This window comes from Musca domestica, unplaced genomic scaffold (assembly GCF_030504385.1).
Source record: "Musca domestica strain aabys unplaced genomic scaffold, Musca_domestica.polishedcontigs.V.1.1 262, whole genome shotgun sequence".
Taxonomy (NCBI): Eukaryota; Metazoa; Arthropoda; class Insecta; order Diptera; family Muscidae; genus Musca; species Musca domestica.
This window is the reverse complement of record NW_026712285.1, coordinates 428,497-442,562: the sequence shown is the minus strand read 5'-3', so window position 1 is coordinate 442,562 and position 14,066 is coordinate 428,497. Positions and strand designations below refer to the sequence as shown.

The following is a 14,066-nucleotide window of genomic DNA, read 5'->3' as shown; positions in this document are numbered from 1 at the left end:
AGGGTATAGGTACAGAGGGTATATTCATTGATACGGCCCAAAACGTGTCTCATCGAAATAACGTTTTAGACCCTAGGTCTCTTTGGACCATTAGAGTCGATCTAGCGATGTCCGTCCGTCCGTCCGTCTGTTTGTCTGTCTGGCTGGTGCGCACGATAACTCTCGAAGGGGTATCCGATTTGATCCAACATCGTATATTATTGTCAAACTTAGATCGAGTTCGGAGATGGGCAATATCGGCCCATTACTTTTAGTAATATTTCAATATTGTCATATTTTTCAAAGAAAATAATTTACTGCACAGAAATAGAAAGGACAATCCGATTTTGATCCAACTTTGCATATCCTAATATTTGCATCAGTGCCATGTCAGGAGCGAAAATGGACAATATCCACCCAAAGAGTTAACATTTTTAATTATTATAACTCTTATAAAACGTGATATAACAGTTATTTGTCCTAAAATTACACACATCACAATGTTTTTAATTAATCAAGGTCTGGTGTGCAAAATGGAATATATCGGTCAACTTCTTCTGGTACTTCCCCACAAAAGGGTCAACATTTTGAATATCCATGAAGCTCATAAAACGCGAAATTAACATCCAATTCCACTCAGACTTGCCACATGTCAATATCTCTATCAGCTCAAGTTCTGTTATAAAGATAACGGAGATCGCACCATTCCTTCTGGTACCTCCCCCTCAAAGGCTAAAGTTTTGAATAACCAAACTATTTTAAAATCAGAAATAAGCATCTGGTTCTCTTCATATTTCCCACATCCCATTATTACTATGAGTCCACTCCTTTTGGCACCCCCAAAAAGGGTGGACATTTTAAATATCAACGAAGCTCATAAACCGCGAAATTAAGATCTGATTTCATTCAGACTTGGCACATCTCAATATTTCCATCAACACAATTTTGTCATAAAGATGGTAGAGATCGGAAAACAAGCCAATATATCTGATGTGAATGCATTTATCTGTCCACTACCTCTGATAGCTTCTCCCCCGAAAAAGTTAAAATTTTAATTTACAATTATTCGCATAGAATTCGATATTCGAATTCGATCCAATATATAGGTGAGATAAAAAACCTGCAAAAAAATCAAATGCCATAATTTTTACATTTTTTAAAATTTTATTGAATGAAAGCAAAAAAACAAAATTGGAAATAGCATCAATTTTAGAAGAAGTTTAGGTCACACGTTGCACGAACATTGCTCTGCGGTATTCTGGCCCATTCCCGGCGAAGCGCTTGCTTGAGGTGATCGACACTTTGGTATTTTTTAGTTCCAATCTTGCTTTCCAAAATACTCCAGACACAATAGTCCAACGGATTGGACTCCGGAGATTTTGGTGGCCAATGTGCGCTGGAAATGAAGCGAGGAACCTGAGTCCTGTTGGAATGTCCAAGGTTTGCGGCAACATGTTTGCATGCCCAAGGCTTTAATACACCCTCCAGAATATTTTCGCATTAATATTCGGAATTTATTCTGATACCATGGTCAATTAATACGAGCGGGGAGCGACCAATGGCTGTTATGGCGGCCCACACCATCACCATGGCCGGCGCTGAGTTCTGGTGGCAACCGAAGGTGCACGTTTACAGTTGACCTCTTTGGCAACTGCTGTACAACGAATGTTTTCTCATCGGAGAAAACCAGTTCAGTTCGGCAGTTCACCACTTTCGGCCAAGCGAAGCAACTCTTTAGCTCTTTTGAGTCTATTTCCTTTCTGTTGCGGTGTAAGTTCTTGCACTTTTTGGAATTTCAATGGCTAAACACCTAGCTCCTTTTTCATATTTGTCGAATGGAATATTGCGATATATTCAGCTCACGAGCAATAGTTATATGGAGTTGTATGGAATTCACACCACTTCGATCTTTCTGGGATGCCCTGTATTATTGTTTACTTTTTTGGTGAGAGTACATAACAGACTTTTATGATCGGCTTGAGTCATCGGCTGGCTTCTTCGTAATATAACAAGGAAGTTAGGTGGACTTAGTACGCTCCTTTAATCTTTCACGAAGAAGCCGGCCGATGATTAAAGCCTGTCAAAAAGCGTTTTATCTACTCTCAAAGATCACCTATTTTTCGCTGAGTGTAAACATTATCACAATGTTTGAATTCATTCAGTTATTCCGGATGGCAGTAGCAGCAGCACGTCACTGACAAAACGGTGATATTTCAAGAGGGGCATTGGTAGCAACTCCAAGAAATGCCATTGTAAATAGATGGGGAAACTGCATCAGCTGCTGCTGGCTGAAAGGCAAGAGACGAATAAGTGTAGGAATTTTTATGACCATACAAAGCGCACAACAATTGCCAATTAAAATTTTTCCACAAAAGACCACAGCATACATAAAGACTCGCAAACACACACCACATACACGCCCATAGACATTTGTATGGCCACAAGGAAGGAGGGACGGACGGACGGACGAACGGCTCAGTCTCAGTGAAACCCAAACCAAAACCGTGAGGCCAGGACAAAAAAAGAAAAACGTAGAAAAAGGGTTTTTGTGTACGACTAATTAATTGCTTTGCTCACGTTTTTCGCGCAAAATGTTTACCGGAAAGAATCAATCCAACCAAAGAGTGGCACACAGCATAGCAGCAGCAACAACAACAGTAGGAGTTTGTATCAGACTTTCAACGGCATTCAGATGTCCCTTGTGGTCCTGCCTCCAGTCCAGCATTGCCTTTTACTGCGCCATCGTCTGTGTGCACAGAAAAGCTCAAAGCCAAAAGTTAAATGATCGGTGCCAAGTGGATAGATGATGCTCACTTCTGTGTATTCGAAGGGTTTTAATAGCAAACCTATTAGAATGGAAATGAACCCAGAGAAATTCAAGTGAAACTCCCTTTAATTCGATGGTTTGGCTAGATGCTGATGCTTAAAAGAAGTCTGTCCGAGGCCAGGAGATGGCTGCGGCGGCGGCACTTGGGTTCTTTCATGTCTGTCTACATTTCGCCCTGTGATGCTGGCTGGTCGGTCGGCCATCCGGCTGACGGTGTTGTTGGCGATGAAGTTGTGTTTGTAATTCCAGAAGGCCATACGAATTGATGTTAAGTAATAGCTTTAAAGTTAAATCAACCAGGCACCACAACAAAAACACACACCAGCCATTGGATGGATGGATACCTGGTTGGTTGGTTGGTTGAATGGTCGTTGGTTCGATCAACAAATCCTTTTGGTGGCTGGCTGCCTGTTTGGCTTTGCTCGCGTACCATGGCCAAGTTTACACTAAATTGTGATCAGCGATTTGGCTATTTAGTGTTTAAGCTTAAACTAGACATGCTCTACAACATTTTTAGATGGCCTTTTAAATTGATGCCTCTCCTCTGGCCCCGCTCTCCCCCGCTCATTCCCAGCCATGATTCTGATTCTTTGCTCTTGTGGTGTGATATTGAATTTCGTCTCTATTCCATATGAGTTTTGCCATTGTGTAGTTGGTTTGTTTTTGGAGGAAATTAAGTTTGTGTTGTGTGGATTCGTTAACAGATTCTTGTAGATTACTCCGGGGCTTTTTTGCCTTGTTTCTATTTGGACTTGCTTGCTCGTTACTCCAACTCCACCTCACAGCCACCTTCATTGTTTTTGTTTTTTGTTTGCCGGATTGGCTTTCGGTTTTGTTTCCTTGGCTTCCTCCATTGGAGATTTATTACTTTGCTCTGGGAGTTTATTTGTTTAAAAGGTCAATTGTAATATTTGTTGGTGTTGTTTTTGTTTTTTTTTTGTGCACAGACATGATAAAATGATCGAATTAGTAGGAAATGACATACAATTACTAAAGAAAGGTGTTTAAAACCAATGACACCATTCCAAGAATTTGCTTTGTTTATGTGAAATGAGAGGAGAGTGTGGTGTATTTGTGTGTGTGTGAAGAGAATGGAATAAAATGGGAATTTGCAATTGGAAAATGTTGTTGGGAACCCATTGAAATACATATATTTGTTTAAGGTTTATTAATTGTTTAGACTAATATCATGACTAATATGAATATGGAAAAGGGTTGTTTGGAATTTGGAAAATTTGGCACAGAATGTAAATGACAGAAATTTAATTACAGACGAGTAATGGACAGTTTGCCTCATGGCATACAATTATTTGATTCCTTATTTTTTAACTAAAATTGGAGTGCATTTTATTAACCCAACGATTGCCAATGTGTTGATTAACCTGCGACCTGATATAACGCCCAAAATTGATGTTAGAAGGCGATGTGTATTAATTACGATATATTGGGTAGTTCGTTCATCAGAGTAATCGATTTTTTAAATTACCTAATGTTTCCAAATGCAGATGGGATTCTTTACAGATAATTTCCAATTTTTCATGGATCTTGGATCTTTTTTTGAGTTAATAAAACTTTGTTTTAGGCAGAAAGCGTCGAAAATGTTTTTACAATATTTTGCTTGAATGGAGAGAACACACGCATATACGATGAGAGATGATACTCTCATCTTGTGAGCACAATCAACATTGGCCAATTGGCAAAAGAACTGCAGTCACAGGAAAAGAAATTAGGAGTAACAGTGTTGTCAATGTTAAGAAAGTGTCAATTTAAAAAAAAAAAATAGGAAATGGCACTATTACCAAGGTGGTTTTATACATTCATACGATTACATTATTTGTTTGTTTTATAAATAGCCAAATTTAAATTTTGTAGTTCTTCATTAAGTATGAGCCTACAGATGTGAAGAAATTTTGATTTATTTCCGATCAAATATTTTGTAATTTTAACGCCTTTTAGAGAACATAAAAGTCAAGTAAGAATATAAAAACCATGGCACAATTACAGAAGGTAGATAAAAGCTTCCACCTAAATACATTTTTTTCTTTTGGTGCCATTATTCTGTCAAAACATATACACAGTTTGTATACAGGATGATATAAAAAAACAGCAACAAAGTCAAACGCCATAATTTTTAAATTTTATTCAATGAAAGCAAAAAATATCGGAAATAGCATCAAATTTTAGAATAAGTCTAGATTAGTCACCTTTGCACGAATTATGGCCTTCAAACGGCCAATGAAACCGTCACACGCTGCCCGAATGTTGATCTGCGGTATTTTGGCCAATTTCCGGCGAAGCGCTTGTTTGACACTTTGCTATTTTTAGTCCCAGCCTGGCTTCCAAAATACTCCAGACACAATAGTCCAACGGATTGGTATCCGAAGATTTTGGTGTCCATTGTGCGCTGGAAATGAAGCGAGGAACCTCGCTATTTTGGCCAATTTCCGGCGAAGCGCTTGTTTGACACTTTGCTATTTTTTAGTCCCAGCCTTGCTTTCCAAAATACTCCAGACACAATAGTCCAACGGATTGGTATCCGAAGATTTTGGTGTCCATTGTGCGCTGGAAATGAAGCGAGGAACCTCATTTGTAACCATTCTTGGGTGGCGCGTGCTGAGTCCTGTTGGAATGTCCAAGGTCTGCGGCCAAAATGTTTGCATGCCCAAGGCTTTAATACATCCTCCAGAACATTTTCGCGATATTATTCGGCATTTATTCTGATGTCACGGTCGATTAATACGAGCGAAGAGCGACCATCGGCTGTTATGGCGGTCCACACCATCACCATGGCCGACGCTTGAGTTCTGGTGGCCATCCGAAGGTGCACATTTTCAGGTGACCTCTTTGGCAAGTAAACACGATCATTTTGTTTGTTTACAAACTGCTGGACAATGCATTTTTTCTCATCGGAGAAAATCAAATTCGGCAGTCCACCACTTTCGGCCAAGCGAAGCAACTCTAGCTCTTTTGAGTCTATTTTCTTCTGTTGCGGTGTAAGTTCTTGCACTTTTTGGAATTTCAATGGCTTTACTCGAGCTCATTTTTAATATTGTCGAATGGAACTTGCGATATGTTCAGCTCACGAACCATTTTTCGGTCACTGTGACGCGGGTTTCGATTGGTTTTCTAGCCAAATATAAAAAAATCACACTATCACGCTTCAATTACATCACGAATAACATGTTTTTTTCTGGAAAATTCTCACCAAAATGCTTTTGTACGCTTGTAAACAATGAAATGAACTGTTTTGGAATACTTTTAACACATGTCGTACGAGTGGCTTAGAAATGACAGCACTTTGAAGTTGGTTGCAGTTTTTTCATCTCACCCTGTTTTGATTGTATTGATGTAAAACATTAAAAATTAGAAACATGATTGGTCGGTTCCAGAACTGCAAGAATGTGCACATTTCACTACGATAAACGATTTTTCCTTTATAATATCGAAAAAAATACTTGTAGATTTTGCAGGCTCTGGAACAGGGCTAATATTGAAAACATGTATATATTTGATCTTCTGAAAATTTCCTCTGAAGTCTTGCTGGAACATGAACTGTCAAATCAATTTTAGAATTCAAAATTTTAAAATGAAAAATTATTCAAATACAATAAAACTGCTGAAAAATGCATATTACAACAACCCAGATTAAGATCGTATAAGAACACATATAAAATCTACTTATTTTTGAAAAAAAAAAAAAAAAACATTTAATATTTTTGACAGATTAATGTCCCCTACCATAGGCTATCTGTTGTAGTTTAAGTTTCACATTTGAATAAATATACAAGAAATAATTTAAATATTAATTCTATAAAAGGTGGCTATTAACAAAAATAGGACTAATGAGCGTCTAGGCACTATAATTATCTTTAAAGTCAACATTAAACCAACCCCTTTTGAGGAATTTTGTTTTCATGGCCTTTTTCATAACCATCGAAAAAAAACGTTACAGCACAATAACTTCTTAGCCATTGACAACACTGTTACACCTAATTGCTTCCTCCTTCAGTTGTAAAAGAACATTAAACCCGGCCGGTCGCGAATTGTGCTCGTTAATCGCAAATTTTTAAATTAAAGGAATATTTAATCAGAAATTTAATAAAAAGTGTTAATTATTGCGAATGCTATCATTAAAAACAATATTATTATGAAAGTGTGCCGTTTTCCTTTCAAATTCGTTTAGAATTTAATGTTTTGCTATTCCATTACAATGAGAGTGCACGGCTGTTGCTCTTGCATTCATTCGCGAGTGCGAGAAATCTATTGTGTTGTGTTATAGTTGTTGTTGTGTCAGTCGGTAGTTGTCAAACGTTTTAAAAGTGGTCGCTGAGTTGTTGGTAAAAGTCGTTTAAATAAATTGTGCGTTAACGAAAATGTTGAAAGCACATATCAAATATTTTTGGCGGGATGTCTCATTCAGAATCTGCAAGTGTTTTGTTATTGTGTAAAAGCTAAATGTAATTTGTATAGTGCTCTCTCACCTTGGGCTTATATTCGACCGATTCTTATTGGATATCTTCTGCAGTGGGCGGAGAAATAAGAGGTGGATAAAATTATGAGTTATACAAGTGAAAAAAGTATTAATAATTAAAATAATTTAAAGTTCGTCTTTGAATAATAATAAATTGTGTTGGGCGGTGTAGAAATAATATTCGATAAAAGGTAGCCATTACCAAAAATAATACTAATAATTTCCTTTCAAGTCAACATTAAAACTCCATTATGAGCGGTTTCGCTTTCTTTGTTTTTTTTTTTCTTATTTTTTATAACCATCGAAAAAACGCAACAACAGAGTAATTTCATGACAATTGACAACACTGTTTCTCCTAATTGTTTCCTTCTTCAGTTGTCAAAAACATTAAAACCCGGCCGGTCGCGAATTGTTCTCGTTAATCGCAAATTTCTAAATTAAAGGAAATATTTAATTAAAAATTGAATAAAAAGTGTGAAATATTGTCAATGCATTCATTAAAAAGAAAATAATGTCGAAATAAAGTGGGTTTCCCTTGAAATTCGTTTAGAATTCAGTGTTTTCTATTCCTCTACAATGAGAGTACACGGCTGTTGCTTTTGCATTCGTGCGTGTGTTTCGTGTGAGAAAAAAAGCTATTGTGTTATAGTTGTTGTTGTTTCGGTCGGTATTTGCTATAGGTTGTAAGAGTGATCGTTAAGTGGTTGGTAAAAATCATTTGTGCGTTGAAGTAAATGTCAAATGGTATGTCTCTTCGAGAATCTATAATTTTGTTGTTATTGTGGAAAAGCCAAATGTTATTTGCATAGTGCGCTCTCATTTTGGTCTGATTGGATATCTTCTGCTGAGGGCGGAAAGGAAATAATTAAGTGTTTAAAGTGGTAAGTTTTTCATGGCGAGAAAAATAATTTATATTATTTATAATTCATTACAATCAAATTATATTATTTATATTCATTACAATCAAATTATATTATTTATAATTATTACAATTTCCAAAGGTGAGAATACATAAAACGTTTTTTTTTTGACTGGCTTAAGTAATCTTCTGGTTTCTTCGTAAAAGAACAAAACAGCGTAGGACCGAAATTGAGCAAAGACAACCCAAAACTCCTTTGTTCATTTACGAAGAAGACAGCCAATGACTTAAACCAGTCAAAAAAGCGTTTTGTGTATTCTAACCTTTTTAACCTTCATGAAATCATGTGTATGTGAGAGAAAAAAATTGATAGAAAAAGAAGATGTGATATGCGACAAAGTAGTACTTCAATTTGAGATTTTAAAACATTTGACTATACAATTCTTTTATAATATTGTCATTATAATCCATCTCCAAATACAATCTATGTTTTTATTAAACGACATATATTTTGAATTTACTTTTTCTTCATGAATTTTGCAGCACCTAAAGTTAACATACCAACACACCGATTGTGTTGTTCACATTTTGCCTTATCAGGAATACTTTCTTCACCCAATGTGAAACTCATAAATTTTATCAATTTTGAATGTTTGTCTAAATATGTATAAGGGACGCCTAGGTGAAACGGTAGAATCTTAGAATCTTTCATGAGGTCAATGTTAGTGAGCAGAGATGGTTTTTCGGAAATATGAACTGTAAGTGTACTAAAAGGTAACACCATTGTATTGGGCAAACGGATCGAGGTAGAATTCTTAAATTTTGAATAAGGTTTTTATGGTTACGTACTCATTGAGCCAAAAATTGGCGCCCGATGAAATTTCTTATTGATACATTTGATATTGGAATTAAGTTAGGAAAATTGGTTAATACAGGGAGGTTTTGGAAATGAATCGAGGAATAGAGAAGAGACACTGAAAAAAAATCACATATACATATACAATGATATGACAAAAACTTCAAACGAATTTTGCTCCTATTAAAAAAGGAGGAGAACTGGCTAACTCCTAATCGAGCAACATCGAAAAATTTAGTTTCCTCGTTGTTTTTTTCTTCTCCCGGGAGCGCTAGAGAGTATTCCCTACGAACCGCTCTGAACGGACAAAGTCTCCGAAAAGGTTTGTAGGGCAAAAGTTCGAAATGTCACCCAACTATCCGTATAACCGAAAATAGTTTTTGGGAGGAAGGAAGATCTCTTTGCGATCCGAGCTAGGTGAACAAGTGCTCCTTAGAGATTTGTAGTGAAAATAACAATATAGATTTTCAGGTTGTTTTTGGAAATATGTACAATAAGTATACGTAAAGTAATGTCCGTGAAGATAAATTTAAATTTGATTAGCAAAGACACAAACCAATGTGATTTTTCTCCGGTTCGCAAAGGGTTAATAAAGAGAGAGAGAGAGAGAGAGGGGGGAGTAGTAAACCAGAGAAAAATTAAATGTAAATCAAGTTATATTAGTTTTGATCAAATTTCATAATTTTCCGTACAAATTTCAAATTTACAATGAAATCGCTAAATAAAAACATAATTAAAATTTACGTTGAAAAAGTTTGAAACTATTAACTCAACATTTAAACCGAGAATAAAATATTTAAAAATGAAACGGTGTCGATGAAAGGCCTCGAAGAGTACTTTCGAATATATTGACCTTATAGTCAAAAAGAATGTCAGACTTAGGATTTTTTTAATTTTCCGAAGAATTATAGCTCAATTTTATGGAGATTGCAGATAAATGGGTCCACAGAACAGAAACTAACAACGAAGCGGTGTCGATGCTGGCACAAATGAAAGGCCTCGAAGAGTACTTTCCGAATATATGGACCTTATAGTCAAAAATGATGTCAGACTTAGGATTTTTTTTTAATTTTTTGCAGAATTATCGTTCAATTTAAGGGAAATTGCAGAAAAAAGGGTCCACAGAACAGAAACTAAGAATGAAGCCGTGTCGAGGCTGTGCGCAAATGAAAGGCCCCGAGGAGTACTTTCCGAATATATGGACCATTAGTGTGCCTTAATAAAAAATTGTAATCAGCTGGTCGCCTTTTACTCAGCTTAGCTCACCTTTTTATTATACCATGGTAACGGATTGAGGTACAATTCTTAAATTTTGAAAAAGGTTTTTATGGTTTACGTACCGATTGAGCAAAAAATTGGCGCCCGATGAAACTTCTTATGGTCAACAGGAAAGAAACAAAGAATGAAGCGGTGGCGAGGTTGGGCACAAATGAAAGGCCTCGAGGAGTTCTTTCCTTGTTTGTGTTTTACCTTGTTATTCTACCATGACTGGCTTTTTTCAAAGTAGACATTCTCATGTTCGTTTTTTCTGTCAATCAAAAACTTTTTTTAAATATTTTGTTAAATTGTTTTTCAAAATGATTCCGCAACGATTTATACAAAATATAAATGTGAATGCTTTCAACCATACAATTATTGCAACTGTCCCTACAAGGCCATTGCGGCGAAAGTTTTGGTGGAAAATGTCCAAGATGTTGCCGAAACATTAAAAGAGGTATTAACACAATCTTAAACAATTGTCAATTGATCCATATTCTCCCACCCTAGGTTATGACCCTATGCAACATTCCAAATCACAAGGCCAAATTATCCATAGACATCATCACTTACTATTTTCTCCATTTCGAAGAAGTTCTCGAACGCATCGATGCCATACCACGAAAACGTTTGTCCAAAGAAGACTTGTTCCATGATCTGCAACGTAAATGTGGTATGGATCGCATGGAATCACAAATTGCATATTCCATAATTAAAAGAGTATTTCGTGCCTTCTATCATGGCTCGGGTGAGGGTGGTGTTCCCAACCCTTGGTTATCCAAACAATTGAAGCACACATGCGAATGTATGTGGGCTCATGCATCCAAGAGGACTGCCCAAGTTTATGCCGCATATCAGGGTATGTTTGCCATATCACAAAAAGCTTTGGAGGGGGAAATCAAAATCTCTATAAAGGATTACATGACAGGATGCAGGCCAAACCGCAACCAGATGAAAATCAAGAATGCACCTGTACTACGTGTGCTGCCAGGATAATGAGAGAAAGTTTGAAACCCGTCAGAGTCACAACACAAATGCATACCATTAGTGATCCTTATGAGGAAATGTATAGACGGGTGGTGGATAAAATCCTTTACGACCACGAAAACAATGAACAGCGCGAGGAAGATCAGTCCCATTTAAAGCCTAAGTGCACTTGCCCCTCCACATTGCAAAAGGATAATAATCATCATTATTATCAAGATGCAGCCAAATTATGTAATACAGGGTGCAGCCAGGGGCCGTTTGATTGTCGTTGGTTTAGCATTAACAAAGAAGAATATGAAGAGGATGATAAAGAGCCAAACGTGAGATTACCGGAAGAATGCCCTTGCCCGCCCTGCCCAGAAGAGGGGGCATATTCGTCATGTGAATCGGACTGCGATTGTGATTGTGAAGTTTGTACATGCCATACGGAGGGGGATTTGGAATGTGAGGAAGGTGTTGCGGCTGAGGGTCAAGATGATGGAATCAGCAAAGAAAATTCATTATATTCTAAAATTGAAGATGAAATCTCAAGTGAAGGAAGTGACTTAAAGAGCGACGTGGAAGTTACGAGCAATGATGTTGATAGTCTAAAATGTATGGTCAAAAATCCTGTGAAATTGCAAAATAATATACGTCAGATTTATTAAAAAATGGAATAAAGAAGTACACTGGTAAGGTGAATTTTAAATTATATTATAAAGAGAAACTTCCTCCGAACAAAAAACAGGAGACTTGCATGAAAAGGCATCAGGGTATTTGTTACAAATTGTTGAGTAAAAAGACACTATCTTAATAGTTTTCTGTATAAGTTGTAAATAAGTTGTCAAGAGGAAAAGTCTACAAAAAAATATATATCTTTAGGCCAATCGACTAAAGGCCGGTCTATGCATGTATATTCCATTCAATTTGAATAAAATTTATAGAGAGAAAAACTAGGAAAATGTAATGGCCTATTTTATATATTTGTTTTTCAAATATATGAGTTTACTTAAATTCGAATCATCATACAGAAAACTAACATAACTTTCAATTCAATTTCCGTTCTTTAAAATCTATTCGAAATGAGATTCTTTGCATTGCAGTTTTAACCAGATCACAGATTTGCTCGTTTTGCACACGACAGTACAGGGTTGCCCATATTCGACGGACCCATGATTCTTTGGGCCCATTCCAATCGACGAGGCTTGTCCGCAGGCAACGTTCTTTGCGTCAATTGAATTTTGTACGGGAACAAATGCAAATCACTGCGAATAATCCGTTGTAAAGTGGACCGAGCCATGCCCAACTGCTGAGAGCGGCGTTTTGGGATGTTCTTGGGGACCTCTCAACGCTGGCTCGTACGGCAGCGATATTCTCGGCCAATCGCCTTGGTCGACTTTTATATGGCCTCTTCGGATTAGAAAGAGCCTTACCAGTCGAACATTTTTCGTATAAACGCTTAATGGTGTTCTTAGAAGGAGCACTTCTCACATTTTTAATGTTTTAAAAGCACGTTGAGTTTTCACAATTGACTTCTTCTGTTGAATGTAAATTTAAACTATTACGCGTGGCGTGTATTGGTTAATGTTAAAAATCTGCTTGGACTGACGTTTCAAACGCGGTATTTCATTAAGCGATGTGACATCTCTGTCAAAAGTTATGGCGTTGCCAGACGGGTCCGTCGAATATGGGCAACCCTGTATGTGGTAGCGCTCCCTAGTCAATCCTGTTTGAAATATAAAAGTGGGGCCGAATTACTCGAACTATAGAGATTGCTTTTAGAGTGAAATCGAGTGGGAAGAAGTAAAATGTTCAATTACAATTCAGTTGAATAAATTGGGGAAAGTCATCAGAATACCGGGTATAGGATGATACCGTTATATAAGGCATATATTCGCACTTACAGGTTGAGATAAAAAACTGGAACATAATTTTTACCTTTTTTTTAAATTTTTTGAATGAAAGCAAAAAATGTCGGAAATAGCATCAAATTTTAGAATAAGTTTAGATTTGTTCAAATTGGTCACCTTTGGTACGATTTATGGCCTTCAAAGGGCCAATGAAACTGTCACACGCTGCCAGAGTGTTGCTCTCCGGTATTTTGGTCCATTCCGCTTGCTTGAAGTGATCGTCACTTTGGTATTTTTTAGTGCCAACCTTACCCAAAATACTCCAGACACCATAGTCCAATGGATTGGTATCCGGAGATTTTGGTGGCCATTGTTCGCTGAAAATGAAGCGAAGAACCTTATTTTGTAACCATTCTTGGGTCTTGTGTTGACTGCGATGGTGCTGAGTCTTGTTGGAATGTCCAACGTCTGCGGCCAAAATGTTTGCGTGCCCAAGGCTTTAATACACCCTCCAGAAAATTTTCGCGATAATAATCGGCATTTATTCTGATGCCACGGTCGATTAAAACGAGCGGAGAGCGAGCATCGGCTGTTATGGCGGTCCACACCATCACCATGGCCGGCGCTTGAGTACTGGTGGCCAACCGAAGATGCACATTCATTTTGTTTGTTTACAACTGCTGGACAACGAATGTTTTCTCACCGGAGAAAACCAAATTCGGCAGTTCACCACTTTCGGCCAAGCGAAGCAACTCTTTAGCTCTTTTGAGTCTATTTTCTATCTGTTGCGTTCACCTCGCGAGCCATTTTCGGCTACTGCGACGCGGGTTTCGATCAAGTCGCTTCTTTACTTTTCGAAACATTTTTGCTGATGTTGCTGTTTTCTTCCGTCCAATTCCTTGACGTCGGGCTACGCTCCAAGTCTCACGGTAACGAGCGATGGTGCGAGACACAAAAGATTTATTCCCATTTAAATGTTTTATCGTTTATTCGGCATTTTG

At 37.3% G+C, this 14,066-nt stretch overlaps 1 pseudogene; it reads left to right on the top strand.

Annotated features, from left to right (window-relative positions):
- The first annotated feature begins 10,601 nt into the window (after window positions 1-10,601).
- On the top strand, window positions 10,602-11,883 carry LOC131803071 (uncharacterized; annotated as a pseudogene).
- Window positions 11,884-14,066: the final 2,183 nt, after the last annotated feature.